Source organism: Nicotiana attenuata, unplaced genomic scaffold (genome assembly GCF_001879085.1).
Source record: "Nicotiana attenuata strain UT unplaced genomic scaffold, NIATTr2, whole genome shotgun sequence".
NCBI lineage: Eukaryota > Viridiplantae > Streptophyta > Magnoliopsida > Solanales > Solanaceae > Nicotiana > Nicotiana attenuata.
Genome location: NW_017670339.1, coordinates 678,062 through 685,724, shown reverse-complemented (window position 1 = coordinate 685,724; position 7,663 = coordinate 678,062).

Below are 7,663 nucleotides of genomic sequence, written 5' to 3'. Positions count from 1 at the left end.
CTATTTTGGTGTTTTGAGCGTACAAGTGGGTCCATATTATATTGTGGGATATATGAGTGTTGTTGGACGGGGTCCCGGGGGCCTCGGGTATGGATCGGATTGGAAATCTGACTAAGAATTTGGCTTGGGAGACTACTAGTGCACCAGTTCTGGTGCGTCCACACCTGCGAGATTTTGGCCGCAGGTGCGAGAATGGGTCGGCCAGGCCTGGACCGCAGGTGCGAGAGGCGAGTCGCAGAAGCAGGTTCATAGGTGTGGCGCCCTTCCGTAGGTACGCTTAAAGCTGGGTTGGGTGTCTTCTGCAGAAGCTGACCTTTGTCCGCAGAAGCAGCGTCGCAGGTGCGACCCAAGGTCCGCAGAAGCAGAATCACTGGAGGCAGTGAGGTCTTTTAATGTCCGAACTTAGGCAATTTTAGCTCCTTTCTTCCTTCTCACGGGCAATTTTGGAGCTCTTTGAAGAGGGGTTTTCACCTAGCACTTTGAGGTAAGTGATTTCTATATGATATGAGTTTAATACGTGTATTTTGGGTAGATTCTTAGCATATAAAGTGTAGAAATTGTGGGTTTTGTTGAAAAATTTAGGTTTTGATAAAAATGGGATTCAACCACGAAAATGATTATGGAATTAGGTGAAAATTATGTATTTGGGTTCGTGAGATTATGGGTAACAATTATCTTTGAAATTTTTCGGAATCCGGGCATGTGGGCCCGGAGGTGAATTTTAGGAATGTTCCAATTTGGGGTGGATAATTACTCTAATAGTTAAATTATTAACTTTTGAGCGTATATTGATTAATTTACCTAATATTTGGCTAGATTCGGATTTGTTCGGCACCAAGTTGGGTCCTTAGAGTGAATTTGTGGTCAGAAAGTGAGTTTTGAGACGAGGTAAGTCTCTTGCCTAACCTTGTAAGAGGGAATTTACCCCATAGGTAATTTATATTACTATTTGCTTCTAATTGTGGGGGCTACGTACGCACAAGGCAACGAGAGTCCGTGCGTAGCTACTAGTTATGCTTAAGTCTGGGTAGTTTAGGACCGAAATCATGAAGTACTTGTAATGTTTGCACCCTACTTGTTAATTAAAGTGCCCAAATTATATTGAAACATGATAAAGGATTCGTAAAGGCCGACTTTCACTTACTTGAGTTTTGGTAGGTTACTTGGCCATTTACGAAAATTGTGCTTCTTTGTGTATTAGCCTTGTAATAGCTTTTAAATCGAATGTTCATAAAGTATTCTCTCTTCTTGTGAACCAGGACGAACGCCTCGGCAGTATAATAGATGCATCTATGGTTCGTGCCGCCCAACCCTCGGCAGTGTACATATTATTCTGGATTGGATCGTACGACCTCGGCATAAGTCGTGCGTGTTAATGTTTGGAGCCTGAATACACTTGATATTATTTTCATAAATTGAGAGGATATAATTTATTTATTTGTTCAGAACTTATTTGGAATTAGTACGTGTTAGTTGAAGAGTTTTGAAATTTACAATTAGTTGAAGAATCATTTAATCACCGTTGCTATTGGTGTTAATCTTGTTATTCACATATTTTATGCTTGTTTAGCGCTCTTGTATTTTATTGTTAGCCCATAGTAAGTGTCGATGTCAACCCCTCGTCACTATTTCTTAGAGGTTAGACTGGATACTTATTGGGTATATGTTGGTTATGTACTCACGCTACACTCCTGCACTAATCGTGCAGGATCTGAGGCAAGTGCATCTGACACCCATTCCGGCGCGCACCCCCGTTACCCCGAGGCCTAGAAGTGAGCTGCTTTCTGAGTCCTTTCTGCAGCACCCGGAGTCTCTCTTTTGCATTTATTTTTTCTCCACTCTATTTCAGACAGTAGTTTAGAGTTTTGTATATTCTACTAGTTGCTCATACACTTGTGACACTAGGTCTTGAAATACATGCTAATAGACTGTATGGTTTTGGAGCATTTATCTCACTGTATTTGCTCACTCATTAGCTTACGCTTTACTTTATTAAATATTCTACTCCATATTTTCTTCATAAATGAAATTCAATTACTTCGAATTATTACAAACAAACAAAATAATTACATGGTTAGTTTATCGTTGGCTTGCCTAGCAGTGTTGTTGGGCGCCATCACGGTCTATAGGAGAAACTGGATCGTGACAAAAAGAAATAATAAATAAATGAAATTGTTAGTAATTTGATTTAATTGATTAGTATTTGAATCTTAACATGGGGGTTAAATAAGATTTAAAGGATGAATTTCGAAATTGAATAATGAGTGCAATTAAGAATTTTAGTGGAATAATTCGTAATTAATATATGCTGGATATTAATTTAGAAAATTAAAAATTAATTCCATAACTGGAAGCCTTGTTAATTAAATTATGTGGTCCATGCTGTGCCTAAATAATAGAAAATAAACAAATTCTTTTCTTGGTGAAAAAGAAAATCCAACAGGTTTTGGAAAAGGGTTTTAGCCCTTAAAACTTACGCTATAAATACATAAGATTTTCCACATAGAGGAAAAGGAGAATGGTGGCCAAAAAATTTCACCCATGCTTTCCTAGGAATTTCGTCTACAAGAAATTACTATTTTCGAATATTATTTGGATAACACAGTAGAAGACAGTGGAACATTCAGAGATCATGATCATGTGGGTGGTGAAGATTTCATTGATTTGTGGTAGAACTGGAGTCTTATGTAATAGACGAGCTCTATTCACGCTTCAAGTGGTAACCTGTGAAATCCCGTATATAGCTAGCTGTCTAGATTACAAGTGATTTTGATATTAGAATTGCTTATGCTGCTTATAATAATACATCAATTGGTGTCAGAGCCCATTCACATCTAATTAGATAGCTAGGTTTTTCATGAAACAGAAATATCTTGTTTATGTGCGTTTTTGAATTACATGTATGTGTTATTTTCTGAAAAAACTGCACTGTTATTTTGTGAATTAACTGTGCCAAATTTTATATTATTCTTGTAATCATGAGATATCAGTCTATTACTGATATTTGATTGGGATGATCTAAGAATTCTTGGGTAACCCCTAGAAAAATGAAAAATTAGATTTTACTGAATTGTCGGTATTTTCGGAGGTCAACGAACTTGACGGACTCTGATTGAGCTGAAATTTGGTGGGTCTAGCGAAAATGAAAATCAAAGCTATGCAGTGAATCATGTTATTTTTCGGCATTTTGAGGTCATTTGGATAGTGCTTTAGACGTTTTTCTATTTTTTGAAAATTAGTTCTTAAAAAATTTTAATTCGTTTTTAATTCAATGGTGGTGGGGGTGACTCCCCGTGGTCTCTATGATTAAATACTAGAGGTGTGAGATTTTTTTGACTAGGTCTTACAAAGGATACTTGATATTGTGTGAAGATATAACCATTTTGTAAGAAAGTAGAATCCCCTGTTTGATATCCGAGATGACTAATGATTGGTGCGTTTGACACGTTGGTGCATAATTTCTCAAATTTTGGTTTATGTTTTCATGTCCTACGTGATTACTAGTCTTGAATTTTCGATGAAAGATTTTGTTCTCTGGTTGGAGGTTTTAATTAAATGAAATATGACGGTATTTTGTATGAGTTTTATATTATCAGTATGACTTTTAAGTTGTGGTCGGTATTCTTCCATAAAATAATTTTATGAGTTGCATGTATCCTCACACATAAATTGAGAATGTTGTGAGTAATAAATAGTTACCACTAAAGTGGTTTGTCTATTTGAACTCATGAAAAGTTCTTAATAAATTTGTACATGTGTAATTATGTCGATTCATGGATTGAGAATTAAGATTAAAAAATAGGATCTATAAAATGGTCTATTTATCTGAGTCATTAAAATCTGCTTGATATACCATGTAAAAATTATCCTTGATAAATCTACACTAGTGGTGGAGGTTTTAACTAGAAAGAGAGTTTTATCTTTGGGTACTAGTGACACCAACTCCATCCATAAGAAGAGATATTGGGGTTTTCTTCGAACGGGAGAAAATATACTTGGGTTCTTATGTGTCTAATAAAAGAATAATTTATTGCAAAAGAGTTATTATGTATCCTAGAAATAGGAAGAAAATAATATATTTCTTGAGCTCATAGTATAATCAAAAGGAGAATGAAAATCAAGATCTTATTGCTTTTAATTCATTAAACTGCTTAAAATGGTTATTCTCCGAGTTGGTTACAGGTTGGTGGTCATGAATTTGACGAATTTCGATTGACCTGAAACTTGGTATGATCATCCGAAACAAAGGGGGGCATGTCCTTTACCTAGGGCTCCTACAGCCATTGCCAATTCCATCTAGAGGTTGTGAGTACTTGACCATAAACTTCATTGAGGAGATGTCGAGGTCATATGGAAAGGATACTATTATACTGTCATCGATACGCACACTAAATATGATTATTCGTTCACACTAACTCACCCATATAATGCAACACAAATGGCACAGATGTATTTGGACAACATTTGCAAACTTCACGGTGTGCCTTGCTCTATCATGTTTGACCGAGATCCTATTTTCACCAGCCTATTCAGGAGGAAACTCTTCAAGGGACTGCAAGTAGAACAAAAAACTTAGTTTAATTTATCATCCACAAACAGATGGTCAATCCGAGAGGTTGAATTAGTGTATAAAGGCTTATCTTCGATGCATGATAGGGCATAGCCCAAAGGACTTGAGTAAGTGAATTTCGATGGTTGAATTTTTGTAAGTGACACTCAGCCATTAGAGTGACCCATTCAAAGATCTATACGGGTATGGCCCTCCAATGCTAACATTTGAATTAGTTAAACAGTTGAGGCTAGAGTCTGTGAACCAACTTCTCGGGGATTGACAACTCCTTAAAAGTCTGAAAGACAATCTAACCAAAGCTTAAAATGAAACGAAACAATATGTTGATGCTAAAAAAATAGCGAAACGGAATTTACAATTGGGGATATGTATTCCTGAAATTGCAACCATATAGGCAGATGTCCATCGTAGTGAGGAAGAATTTGAAGCTGGCAGCTAAGTTTTATGGACTGTATATGCAACGACCCGACCGATCATTTTGAGCTCTAGCGTGTCGTTCAGCAGTTTGAGACCATGAGCAGCTTCATTTCAGGAATTTTGACTTGTGCGCACGGTCGGAATTGAATTCCGGGAAGTTTGGAGTTGATTTGAAAAGAGAATTCTCATATCGGAAGCTTTAAGTTGAAAGAATTAACTAAGATTAGATTTTTGAGTAAACCACCTCGGAATCGGGATTCGAAGGTTCCAGCAGGTCGTATGATGATTTCGGACTTGGGCGTATGTCCGGATCGGGTTTTGGAAGACCCGGGAACGTTTCGGCACCTATTGTGGAAGTTAGAATTTTTGGAAAAATTTCAGGAGTTTGGGTTAAAGTGCATTTCAGTGTTATCAATGTCCGTTTGGGATTCCGAGTCTGGGAATAGCTCCGTATGGTGACTCTGGTGTTGGGAGCACGATCGAAAGTGAATTCGGAGGTCCGTGGGTCCTTTGGCTAAAGATAGAAATTTGAAGCTTTTTTAGGAGTTTGACCGGAAGTGGACTTTTTGATATCGGGGTTGAAATCCAATTCCGAAAGTTGGAGTAGGTCCGTAATGTCGAATGTGACTTGTGTGCAAAATTTGAGGTCAATCGGACGTGATTTGATAGGTTTTGGAATCGAATGTAGAAGTTCGAAGTTCTAAAGTTCATAAAGTCCGGATTGGGGTGTGATTCGTGGATTCAGTGTTGTTTGATGTGATTTGAGGCCTCGAGCAGGCCCGCATTATGTTTTGGGACTGGTTGGCATGATTGGTTGGGGTCCTGGGGACCTCGGGTGGATTCCGGGTGGTTAACGGATTGAATTGGAGTTGGGGAGAATAGCTGAAGCAGTTGCTATCTGGTGTAACCGCACCTGCGAGGATTTGGCCACAGGTGCGGAGCCGCAGAAGCGGCTAGGAGAGCCGCAGATGCAATTTTGGGCTGGAGGAGAAGGACCGTAGATGTGGTCATCTCGCCGCAGAAGCGGGACTGCACCTGCGGGTGTTGAGGCGCAGAAGCAGAAAGGGGAGCCTAGAGAGAAACCGCAGGAGCGGTAGAGGGGCCGCACCTGCGGAACCGCAGAAGCGGTAGTGTGATCGCAGGTGCGATATTACTGGAGGCAGTAAGCTTCTTTAAAATCGGGGGTCTTGGCCTTTTTCCTCCATTTTTACTCTAGTTGGGCGATTTTTGGAGAGCTCCAAGAGAGGCATTTCATCATTCAAACATGAGGTAAGTTAATTTCACCCCTTGTGAGTTAAAATACATGGTTTTGTTACGGATTTGAGCATGAAAATTGGTAGAAACTTGGGGTTTGAGGGAAAACCTAGAAAATTGATACTCTTGGATTTTGACCACAATTTTGGGTATGAAATTAAGAGTAAATTATATATTTGATTTCGTGAGGTTATGGGCAAACGTTATCTTCGAAAAATTTCGGAATTCGGGCACGTGGGCCCAAGGGCATTTTTGTCAACTTTTCGATCGGGGTTAGGAATTGTCATAAATTGGATCATTAGGAGTAATTGAACGAATATTAATGGTTTTTCATATTTATTGGCTAGTTTTGGAGCATTGTGCATCGATTCGAGTCTTCGGAAGGGCGTGGAATGCCGGTTATGGAACTTAGCGAGGTGAGTCTCCTTTCTAACCTTGTAAGAGGGAATTGTCCTCATAGGTGAATTAATTGGATTTGTGCTCCTATTTGCGGGGGCTACGTACGCACGAGGTAACGATAGTCTGTGCATAGCTACTATTATGTTTAAGTCCGGGTAGTCTAGGATCCAAAAGCATGCTATACTTGGGATATTTATGATCTTGTTGATAGTTTGAACTGATTAAACCACGCCGAATCAGTAAATGAAATTTAAAAAAGGATTAAACTTCATTTTCCTGAATTGTTAAAAAGAAAATTGGCTTTTCCTCGGATAATTGTTCTCTGATGAATTCTTGATTTGATTGATTGTTGTGTTTATTTATATTTGACCGTGTCGCATGTATGATTCGCGAGCGGGGTAATAGATGCATCTATGGTTCGCGCCATTTGACCCTTTGGCAGTGCACAGTTTAAATATTGTTGGATCGGGCCATACGATCTCGACACGATTTGCGCATGCTTGTATCGCTTGCCGTGAGATTTATAGATGTTGATAATTGTTCTCCCTATCCTGAGATAAATGCTTAACTGATGGAATTAAATCTGGAAATTTCCAATTAGTAAAAGAACTGTTTATTTGCCTCATGCTATAGTGTTAAAGTCATTTTATGAATATTCTCGACTCATTACATTATTGGTATATTATTATTAGACCATTAGGCGGGATACTTACTGAGTGCACGTTGTTTTCGTACTCATACTACACTCGCTGTGCTTTTTTGTTGCACAGGCACATGCATCTCTAAAGGCCTAGCGGGCGTAGCAGCATGGTTGATATGGAGACTTAGGTGAGCTGCACTTCTCGAGTCGACCCGCCGCAAGCAGAGTCTCTTTAAGATTTCCATAGTACTTTCTGTCCTATTTGTATTTCGGGCAGTTGTTGTATTATATTATTTTCTAGAGATAGCTCATGCACTTGTGACACCGGGTTCTGGGATGTCTATGGGATTATTCAGTATTTTAAAATTGTTAAAGATATTAGT